Source organism: Phodopus roborovskii, unplaced genomic scaffold, assembly GCF_943737965.1.
Source record: "Phodopus roborovskii unplaced genomic scaffold, PHOROB, whole genome shotgun sequence".
NCBI lineage: Eukaryota > Metazoa > Chordata > Mammalia > Rodentia > Cricetidae > Phodopus > Phodopus roborovskii.
Window position 1 is genome coordinate 3,020,709 of NW_026126693.1, and position 11,962 is coordinate 3,032,670.

Below are 11,962 nucleotides of genomic sequence, written 5' to 3' on the forward strand. Positions count from 1 at the left end.
TTAAAAACATGGATTTCTGAAGGCCCACTGTGTGCAAATCATTTTTTTTTTGTATGGAAAACACAAAGATTAGGCTATCAAGAACACACACACACACACACACACACAGAGAGAGAGAGAGAGAGAGAGAGAGAGAGAGAGATAATAAAAAACCATTATAGAGATTAAAACAGATCCCTACAAAGTGTAACTGGGAGTTGATAGTGAATTATGCTAAACAATGGAGGAATGTGTAGTTAGTATTTGCTCAAGGTTTTGACAAATGGCTGGAGATTCTCACAGTGGGTCTTACCCAGTGGAGGTAGGTATGGTGATATATTGTTTATAACTTAATAAAGCCACAAGATATAAAAATGCAAAGCTAGCCACAGCCATAGAGCCAGGGAGTGGTGACACACCTTTAATCGCAGTCACCATGCTAGATAGTCATAGAAACTGTCAGTGGTGGTGCCCACCTTTAATCCCAGCACTTGGAAGGCGGAGACAATGGCTGGGCAGAAAAAGGAATATAAAGCGGGAGAAGACAGGAGCTCAGGGCTTTTGCTACTCTGAGGATTTGTGTAGACAGGGTTGCTATTTCAGCTTGGTATCTGTAGGCTTGGCTGTGGTGCTTCTCTGATCTTCAGCTTGAACCCCAATATCTATCTCTGGGTCTTTCATTTTCATGTTACAAGTAGGCATTCAACTTCTAGAGAACATAGTTTACAAAAGCATGAAGGCCTGAAATGTAAAATAATTCCTGAAGTGGATAGGCATCACTGGAATTTATGGCAGAGATTAGGCCGACTCACTTGTTTCTCCAATTCTTAGTTCCATTCCTGCTTCAGCTGCCAGGTCACAGAGCTCTGTCTCATTAGTGTTTCTGGACATCTAGTAGGTAATTTCTTACCTGCTTTACGGGCATGACCCCGTTCATGAAAGGAATACAGCTGGTGCCTCTGTGGGTGTGTTATTCCCCAAACAAACCCCCCACTGCCCAGTTTGATCACTCCCAGTTCATTGACATTTATTACTGAAGCCTTCATGGCTGTTTTTAAACTAAATCTACTCTTGAAGAGTGAGGGCAGGCAGTACTTTGGGAATGCTTAAAGTCCTGAAAGTAACCCTGAGATGGATTGTGACAAGGCTGATTTTTAAGATGATTCCTGGAGGACCAGAGAGATGGTATAGTAGCTCAGAGCATTTGTTGCTCTTGAAGAGGACCTGGGTTCAGTTCCCAGCACCCACATGGCAGTTCACAAACCATCTATATCTCCAGTTCCAGAGGACCTGAAGCTCTCTTCTGACCTTGGGTACCAGGCATATACATGATACATATACATACATGAAGGCACACACTCAATGCACATAAAATTAACTAGATCTTTAAAATCTTTTGAAGAGAATACTCCTTCAGGTATACACACTCTGATGTATTTGAAAACAAAGCACCTGCTGTACCACATGCCTATGGCTGTTTATGTATCTGGGAGGCTGAGGGAGGAGGCTCATCTGAACCCAGGTGTTTGGTGCCACGATTCACAGCACTCACTGAAGGTCAGCACTGAGCAATTGGGAGTGGGAGCATGCCTGTGACCAGCCTCATAGTGTAGCCTGGGCTATACAGAGATACCCCTTTTTTAAAAAACAAACTCACACTGTTAACTTTTTAGGTGTGATAATGACATTTGGGGGGTCATTTTTAAAAAGCCACTCTTTGAAGAGCAATATACTGTAATAATAAGGCTAAAATTATGTGGGATTTCTTTTAAGGTCATCCAGTGAGAGGAGGAGAGAGAAGTATGGGGAATATGGATGGATCAATATTACTTACAAATTAGCATATATTAAACATTTCATCGTTCTACAAAGAATGCATCAGCATTTCAGCTATATGTTGTTTTACAGTATAGACTCTGTAAGACTTTGTGAATGAATATTTCCAAATGTATATAAATGCAGAGGTGTTTTCCTCTCTATTACCATTCATGCGAGGGGAATTTCTTTATTTCACCTTTTTTTATGCCTTTCAAAGTTTTATTTTTAAAAACTTTGGGTGGGCCAGGGTCATAGCTCAGTGATAGAGTAATTGCCTATCCACTAAGAGAGAAAGACAAACTAACTCCAGGCATTCTTGGACCATGAAGTTGTTTGTCTTTCATTCTAATTGTTTAGCCCAGCAAGGAGGGGTTTTGCATGCCTCAATCCCTGAACCTGAGAGTGAACACAGGAGAATCAGGCATACAAGATCATCCTGTACTACAGGGCAAATTTGAGACCTACCTGGACTATGTGAGACCCTCCTTAAAAAGCCAAACAGTTTTTAAAAAGTGTTTAGTCTGAAAAGAGCTCATACCTCAGACAGTGGGAGGTCTCCAGCCCTTTTGAAGCATTTAAGATGTTTTGCTTCCAAGATAGTAAGATGCCTCAGAGTCCTCTAGATTAAAGAGCCAGGGCAGCTCCTGAGTGAGTTCTGCAGGGCTTCAGGCCTCCCTTGGGACCGACTTCCACAGGCATTGTGCCCTCCCAAACAAGTCAGCATAAAACTCACCATAAGTACACCCTGTAGTGGTTTTCCTTGCTCCAGACCCAGTTAATTAACACAAACCCAGCTCTTAATTTTTCACTTTATAGGCCACCTCTAATGACATTAATTTGTATTTTCAAGGTGGTTTCCCTTTTGGTAAACAAGGCTGCCTTTATCTAAATTGTGCAGCATGCTAGTTAAACATACAGATTCCCTGTATCATAGACATCTTGGATCAGAAGCCCTGGAGGGGAAGCCTTGAAGAGGGTCCTTGGGCATGTTTTGGAATGATAGCTAACCTGCTATGGCCGGGGACAGTAAGTCACCATTATACCTGACTGTCTCTTTTACAGGAGCATCTTGTGCAAAAAGAAACCTTACATTTTGGAGTAAAAATGTAGAAATATTAAATATCAGAATCCCTATCAATTCTAGAATAAAGGAAATTAGCATTATCTATTATTATTGCAGTTGCCAGGGCACTTTGTTGTTGTTGCTGCTGCTGTTTTGTTTGTTTGGTTTTGGTTTTGGTTTTGTTTGTCTTTTGAGACAGGGTTTCTCTATGTAGCTCTGGCTGTTCTGGAACTCACTCTGTAGACTAGGCTGGCCTGAAACTCACAGAGATCCACCTGCCTCTGCATCCTGAGTGCTGGAATGGAAGGAGTGAGGTACCATTGCCTGACCAAAAAATGTTTTAAGGGTGTGGAATTCTGGATATTTAGTTTTTCTTTGTAGTACGAAAAAAATGACATGTGCAAGGATACTTTTCCATTTTTCTTTCACCCCTCCCCCCCCCCAATGTCTTATATTTTAAAGAAAGGCCCTTCCTTACACTAATCTGACTACATTGTCCCATGGGTAGAAAGGTCTGTGGAATCCACTGGGATAAGGAGATACATAGTACAGTGGCTGGAAATCATATTGTGCAAGTATTTAAATGAACAACAAATCTTTTTGTGATCAGATGGATTTCTCATTTGCTCCTATAAAATTGCAGGACGATGGAGGAAGTCTTGTAATGTAAAATTAAGTACAAATTATAGATAACTATAATAGTCAAAACTTATAGTTAGGTTAGTTAGGTTTTCTAGATATACTTCAGATGTATAGGCATTCTTCAAACCTTTCAAAGACCTATAGAATATGGCATTTAAAGTGGTTTAGAGTTTTTTTTTTTTGACAGTGAGACATAACTGCTCCTGGAAAGACCACTTGCGTCACAAAGAAAGATAGACATTGAAGAAACTCATTATGAAGTTTACTTTCAATATGGCAAAACTAGCCATTTGGGCAAGAAACTGCTCTTGTCTGGACTGTTTGACTTTATGCTGTATAAAATGGACATTCAGGACCCACAGGAAAGTGACTGTTGAAACAAGATGGACATTGCTGCAGGGTTCCTGCTTCATGAAAGAGTCTGCCAGACATTTTGCAGGACACAGAGGAAAGTGACTGACAAACTGCCAATACAGATGGATAGTTTAAAGTTTCCTGCTTTGCTGAGGAGTCTGCCAGACACACTATGGCCTATGGGCTGAAGATGGAACATTACAGAAGAACATCGGGTGACTGACCAGACAGCGAGTTGTCTCTGTCAGTTCTAGAGTTTATATATTATCCTTCTGTGGTCTTTGATTGAGTTGAAGACAGATAGTCATGGTTATAGCTTTTCTTAGTTATGATAAAAGACAAGTTACATATAAGACTAGACTTACAAAGATAAGATAGATAAAATATTTTCTTTAAATCTTGCTAAATGTTATTGAACTAAATATTATAATTATAGTTCTTGCTTAATAACCGTTCTGTTATATATAATTTGACTATGTTAAAGTTAAAACCTTTCTTTTTATTTAGACAGAAAAGAGGAGATGATGGGGGAAGTCTTTTATGCATATATTCCTCTTATTGGGTGATGAGTAAAACACTGTTGGCCAATAGGGAAGCAAGATAGGTGGGACTAGGAGACAAGGAGTATTCTGGGAGATGTAGGAGAGAGGAGTAGTGGCGATGTGATCTCAGGAGGAGAAGACACAAGAGTCTGGCATTCTTGGTATGATAAGACCATGTAGAAATATATATTTGTAATTATGGGTTAATAATTAAGACAGAGCTAGGCAATAAGAAGCTCTAGACATTGGCCAACAGCATTATAATTAATACAGCATCTTGTGTGTTATTTGAGGGCTCTGGGGTGGCTGTGGAACTGGGCGGGAACACCACAACAGGAGAACATCCTAAAATGGACTGTAAAGTAATACAGACAGGGTCTCAAGTAGAACTGGCTGACCTTGAACTCACTCTCTAGCCAAGGGTAACCTTGAACTTGTGCTCCTCCTTCCTGCACCTCCTGAGAGCTGAGTTTACTATCTTGTGTGAACATATCTTGTTTAACTGATGGATCACTGGGAAAAAATTTACATTATTTGTCCCAGGATTTTTGGTATCATCCTGACGGAACAAAAAAATTGAGGGCAGCTTCTATTTACTCCCACTTGTGTGGCAGATTTTCCTCAGTGGTCACATAAATAATTAAGCAGAAAAAGATAGAGGTTTAAGACTGAGAGGTTGGAGCTTGTCTCAATTCAGCAATAAAATTATCTACAGATACTTGGCCTGATTTTTACCAAAACCACAAAGTTCATGTCATTTGTAAAGACATTTCTGTTTAATATCTCCTTACCAATATCTAAAATATATTCATGTTGTTGTGATCAGTAGCTGGCCAATAATTGAAGTAACTCAATTTAGAATTGTGCGTGTGTGCCCACTCTCCCGTGAGTGAGCAGACCAGAGGTCAATGTCAGGAGTCTTCCCATCATTCTCCACCTTGCTTCCTGAAGATGGTGGGTGTTTCTCACTGAGTCTGGAGTTCGCAGGTGACTGTCTGGCTGTCCAGCTGCCCCTGTGGTCTTCCTGTCTTCACAATGCTGTGATTTCATTCAGTTTTCACATGAGCGCTGTGGATCCAAACTCAGGTTTTCCCGTTTGTCCTACAAGTACTTAACTCACTGAGACACATCTCCTTAGCCCAAATAATATTTTTTTTTAAAATTTTGTGTTTTGAGATAGCATCTGTTTACATAGCCCTGGCTGTTCTGGAACTCAGTGTAGACTAGGCTGGCCTCAAAGCTCACAATGGTCCTCTACCATTGCCTCCCCAGTCCCAAGTTAGGGTGTCCAGCAACTCACCTCTCCTAGAATGCAGTTTAAACACAACCCTATTGCCACAGGGAACAAACATGGTATAATTTCAATTTATAAACTTTTGTTATGATATTTAAGATAATACAAAGAGTGTCAAGAATTAAAATATAGAACAGAATCAGTTCTTTGATGGCTGAAGAAAGGAGTAGGAGTTGAAAGAGAGACAGTGGGATATTAGAACCTATTAGGTAGCGTTTGGGTTTTGGTTTTTTTGTTTGTTTGTTTTTATTATTTACATTTTATGTGGATTGGTAGAACTAGAGTTACAGACAGTTGTGAGCTGTCATGTGGGTGCTGGGAATTGAACCTGGGTCCTTGAAAGAGCAGCCAGTGCTCTTAACCACCGATCCATCTCTCCAGCCTTTTCTTTTTGTTTTCTGAGACAGGGTTTTTCTGTGTAGCATTGGCTGTCCGGAACTATGTGTGTAGACCAGGCTGCCCTTGAACTCAGAGATCATCCTACTTCTGCCTCTCAAGTGGTGGGACTAAAGATATTTACAGTGTAAATTTACAGTATTTTAAATGCTAGCTTTGAAGGGATCCGACCTGCTTGAGTGTGGGGAGCATAGCTCTGCCAGGCCTTGACCTTCTCCCTATCACCCTTGCCTTGCTGAAAACCCTTAGCTAGCCAACAAGGTTTATTCCCTTATTTGGTCACCTCCGCATCCTGAGGCTCACTACAAAGGTCCAGATATCAAGGTATTAAGTCCAGCAAACAAAAGCCCCCTTTGGCTCACCTAACTTATATGCTCAATTAAAATTAGACACCTCATATTAACACAGGATTTTCCCTTGTACCTTTATAAAATGCCATTTGTCTATGTGCCACGTCTGTCTCATCTATCTCCTTTCTATCCAGAGGCAGTCCTTTGTCCTTCTGGAACAAATATCCCTGCCCTTTCTCCCCTGTTCCCTTCCTCTTATTCCTTGTCTTCTATCTCCTGTGTTTGTCTCTTATTCCCTGACCTCTGTCCCTCTGGGGCACATAAATCTCCTGTGTTCTAAGTACTTGGTCTTGTGGGTCCTGAGCCCATACATTTCTTTGCAAGCTTAGTAATGTACAATTGGATTAAAAGCTTTACAAAACAAAGTTCTTTGGGAAGTGATCGCAACATAAAGTTTGAAGACTACTGTTTTGGGAAATCTAGTTGTAGGATCTGTGTGTAGAATAGATTAGAACAGGGAAAAAAATTGGGAGAAAATAGGCAGTATACCAGGCAGAAGACAGTTAAGACTTTACAGACCCAAAGAATTTGAACCATATTTCACATGCATGGAAATGAAGAGAAACAGGCAGAACGCAAAACCTGGCTCTTTCTTTAATGCTTTAACCGCTGTCAAAACTGATTCCCAGTGTTTTCTGCTGGTAGACTATGGCCTGACCTTACTCTGAGCATCTCCTTCCTTCCTTTCCCTCCTGTTCACCTGACGTTCTGCTGAATGCTGCCTTATGATAGGGTAAGGCGGGATACCTGGCCTCTGAGCACATCTACACTGACAGCTGAGTATGATGCCAAGAGACAGATGTGTGGCCAGCAAATTCTTCTCCTCCTTCACGTGTGCTCCCGTACGAAAGACCACGTGTGCAAACAGAGATGTACACATGCCACTGAGGCAGGAATGAGACAGGCAGGGCCATGGGAGGCTGGGGTGTCTGTTCATTGTCTATTTATTTACTGTAATGGCATGGTTATTTTGTCTATTTATTTACTGTAATGGCATGGTTACAGAGCCCCAGAGCCCCAGGCTCTGCTACCTGCTGGTGTGAGGCCCAGAGACACCCGTTTTGCTGGCATGGATCTAATATGGCAGTATTTGAGCTAGTTATTTCCATAGGCCCCAGTTTTTCTATTCTGTTTTCTGACCACAGCACAGGCCACAGGTAACTTGGTAAGTACTTGTGGCAGTCATTTGTAGAATTTGGGAGCTCCTTTTCCTAGCCTTTCCAATCATCTTTTAAGCATCTACCTGTACAGATGCTTTTTGGCTTATCCTTAGGTTCCATCCCAATAAACCGATATGAGGCAGAAAATATCATTAAGACACCTAATCACTGAACACCAGTCACATAACATGGCTCTAAGAACGTGTTGTTTATTTTGTGTTCATGTGGTTGACGTAGGGCTGTGCTTTTCTGCTTACCACAACACCAGGAGGGAGTATCATGCCAGTCCACATAATGCTCTAGCCAGGAGAAGATCAAAAACACCAAACTGAAGTAATAGCCCACTGACTACTGATGCTTTTATATCACTGTAAAGTTGAAGAAACAGGCGGTGCCCTTAAGCTTTCACAAGTGGAACTATCTCTGAGTTAGGATGTCTGTATTTAACCTCTGAGTGCACAGTAGCTGGAGTGTCTTCTTTCACTGGCAAGCACATTCTGGCTGACAGTCATTCACTCCTCTGAGCTCCTTTCCAGCCCCTATATTGTCTCTTTGGTCTGTCTTGTCTCTTTATAATTGAATAGTGTTGGTAGCCAATCAACCTATGCTAATTCTAGAAAGCCATGTGGCTACTCCCCTCCTTCAGAGCTAGCTCCTTGGGGGAAATGGTCTCTCAAGACCTTTCTGGCAACAGCTGTTCATGAATGGACCTGAATGTGATTTCAGCATACTGAGCCATGCTGTCTACATTGTTGTCAGCCTCTGAATTTAGCTCACCAGTGTGGTTTACACAGCTTTTTCTTCAATCTGCATTGTGTGCATCAGCCTGGGTGCCCAACTCACTTGCTCCTTCATGGTGGGACCCTTCTTAGGTGGTTTGAAGAGTTCTTGGAGATCTGACTTTAAAATGCTGATTCCTCAGCCTAGCCTTGAATCAGTAGGCTGAGGTTTGGCTGGAAGTCTGCATTTTAAACAGTCTTCATGAGGCACTCTGACTCACAAGGACTTGAGCTGCACCTGATGTTAGAGCCTTACCTACATTAATGGGTAGGGCAGAGAGTATATTCCAGTTCCTTCCCTCTTCCCTGGACCATTGGGATGGGAAGAGACCAGGGAGGTGGCCTGTAGGTTGGAAGCCTGGCTGGCTGGGGTTATTATTATAGAGCTGGTTCACATAGGGAAGCAAGAAGGGAAACCAGTTTGTGGAGGAAGGTAATGAGCTCACCTGAGGCCTGTCAGGGTTGCCATCCAAGTGAAGATGACGTATTGGTAGCTAGTAAAATAACTTGATGAGTCAAGTCTGGAGGTTGGTTAGTGGGATAGATTCTCTGTTCAGGCTTCAGAGAGTCATTGCTGTACCTAATTATTCTTTAATGTGGCTCACTCATGGTTGTCTTGAAGATGAAATAAACCTATTGGTGTCCTTCTCAACTTGGTATGGAATCAAATTCATTTTGTATTTGTACTGGGTTGTCCAAGAGTTTTGAAAAGTGAAGAGGTGTGTGCTGGGAAACTCATTGTTGCGGGTTGCCTAAGAGATGCTGAAGGCTCTGCTGTCTCCCGGAGATGTTTCCCACGATCCTCCTTCCCCTTTCTCCAGCCCACGGAGAAGTGCAGCATGGTTGTATAAACGGGGAAGAAGGAAATAATGTAGAATTAGGGTAACAGAGAATAAACTTGACAGTCGAAACTACTTTTCGTTATCTGTTTCAGTTGCCCACAAATCGGGCTAGGTTAAAAAAAAATAATATGTCTTCCCAGCACCTGGGGGGCAGAACAGGCAGATGTCTGTGAGTCCGAGGCCAACCTGGTCTACAAGAGCTAATTCTAGGACAGGCTCCAAAGCTACACAGAGAAACCCTGTGTCAAATAAACCAAAACCAACCAAACAAAACATGTGTCTATCTCCTCAGCAAGTTTAATCTTTCCTGTAAGAAATGGAACAGTCAGGCGCTTTGGTCAAACCAGTCATTTACCCTACATGCTGAGCACAGATCCCCAGCTTCTGCCCAGAAGTCATCCAGCAAGTCCTGTCCCAGCACTCGCCGTTGCAGTGTGTGGGAGTCCTTCCCCCTGAGATAGCAAACTTCAGGAAGCAGCACATGAATTGTCCCAGCAAACAGGCCTTAATCAAGGATCTCAAGCTTGCTAGAAAGACCTGCCATGCCCCAATGTTAAAGATGCCTACATCTCAGAAGAGGAACTCACACACCTCAGCACGGAATGATTTGTTGGCATTAATAGAAGCAACCCAGTTGGACCAGACAGTAGGCCTGCTTGGTCTCATTCTTGTGAGTTGGTTACTGGGCCTAAATGGCTGTCTGCAAAGGCTGCTGTAATAACCTGGCCCAAGCACTTCCGGATCAGAAGAAACAGGACTCTAAGATTTACCAAGCACTGTGTGGGGTCTCCCTTTATTAGAAACTAGATCTTTGGAGTTTCCTAATTATTACCCAAAGTCTCCTGGTCAAATACCTTTTCCTGTTGAAAGGAGTTTCAGATGTGCTCTAAAAGGCCACTCTGGCATTTAGTTTCTGAAGAGGCAGTATTGATAAGCAAGGAGTTCTTTCTGGTAAGAACTTGAAGAGAGGTGAATTTGAGTGTCAGTATTATATCAACAAGATGGAGATCCTGGATGAGAAGTATCCCGGGTCTGAGAGGATCCAGGATCACAGCAAGCCAAGTGCTGCTGTGACACAGGGAGTAGAATAAGAGTGCCCGTCAAGTACACATTTGGCTGTTTCAAGACGTCTTGGTTTTGACGTGTCCTGTTAGATGAAATGGGCGTCCGTTTTACCAGGCTTGCCCACAGACATTTCCAGTGCAGCAGCTGGTGTTGGAGGACCCACAGGATGGGGATGTGCGATTGGCAACTCAGACAAAGCTAAAAATACATTTAGAGTCCACTTCCAAGACTCCTCTCCAGGCCAGTTCCACACACTGCGAGCCAGAAGTGTTCTGTATCCAAGTAGATAATGGGAGTGCACCAGAATGCGGCTTCTGTGTGAGGACAGACTCCGGGAGCGTGCTGGCACTGTGGGCACAGCCTGCTTTCCTAGAGCAAGGGCAAAGCCCTGCCAGGAGGCAATGGAAAAGAGCCTCTGGTATGTGTGTATTAACTTGTGTCGAGACTATTTATAAATTTGTACATTTTTTTCTTATAATGGGAGTATCCTAGGGTTATTTCGTATCAGCTGTATAATGTGTTCATTTGGGTTTCTCTTTCTCTGCCAGCTCTTCCGTTATTGTCATTGTAAATGGCAGCTAACGATAATCAGATTACTGTTAAATTGCAATCTTATTTGGAACATGTCAGACAGGTATTTTTAATTATGAAATGTGTATGAAATGGTTATACTCCTCACTTTGGGTTCATCATGATTTTTCAATACCTAACAAATGTGCTGCTACTCACAGTATTTGTCAAATTTAAGGTTTTGCAAATGCTAAAATTCTACCAATGGTTTTTGTTAAACCTCAACTGATGAATGAAATTTGAATAATGATATATACAAGCTATATGAAAAGTGTAATGTTTGAAATATTTCAATATTTTCAGTGAAGTTGCCAGCTGCCTTGGAAAACAACCATAAAACTTGATGATTTGTTGTTGTCGTTGTTGTTTTTTTGTTGTTTGCTTTTCTGTTTTTATCAACTGGAATGCATTATATCAGTTTCTCATTGTACATTCCTCATTTTTCATTCATTTGTCCTGCTAATTATTTAAATTTTCTTTTACTATAAAGTAGTTTTAGCATTTATTTTATGTGGAAGCCTTTTTATTTTTTATTTTTTTTTTAATATAACAAAGTCCAATATGGGCGTTGTTCTTTCCAAACTACTTCCTGCTGGTAAGGGGTGATGTCATGGGGGATTCGAAGAAGATTCAGAAATCCTAGCTGTAGTCTGTAAGGCTGCTTTGTCCAGCTGTTTTGAATGTAGGATCACCTGGTACTCTGTTTCAGACAGTCTGGCGTGATCAAACCACATTAGTCTGGAAGGAATTGTGGAAGCCTTTTTAAATTGTCATGTTCTTGAAGTTCATCCTCCTGCTTAAAAGTGTGTATGTGTGTATGTGTATGTGTATGTCTGTGTATACGTGTGTGTGTGTGTGTGTGTGTGTGTTTTAATCACATTAATTTTACCAAATGAAACCAAGCCATACTGTTTAGAGCCAATTAAGAGAACTGCTGTTTTTACAGTGTGACTACTGGAAGAAATCATGTCCCGAATTTGATGGAAGTCTTTATGTTGTCTGAAAAGCAAGTGAGAAGGCAAGTAAAGAGAAGGGAAGGGGAAGAAAACCTTGTCTAAGAATGTCTGGTTGCACCAGAAGATAGGAAAAGCCTGAGGGCATGTGAGAG

The 11,962-nt window shown here is 41.7% G+C and overlaps 1 pseudogene; it reads left to right on the top strand.

Moving 5' to 3' along the window:
* The first annotated feature begins 9,492 nt into the window (after positions 1–9,492).
* On the top strand, positions 9,493–10,574 carry LOC127214396 (neuroepithelial cell-transforming gene 1 protein-like; annotated as a pseudogene).
* The last annotated feature ends 1,388 nt before the right edge of the window (positions 10,575–11,962 follow it).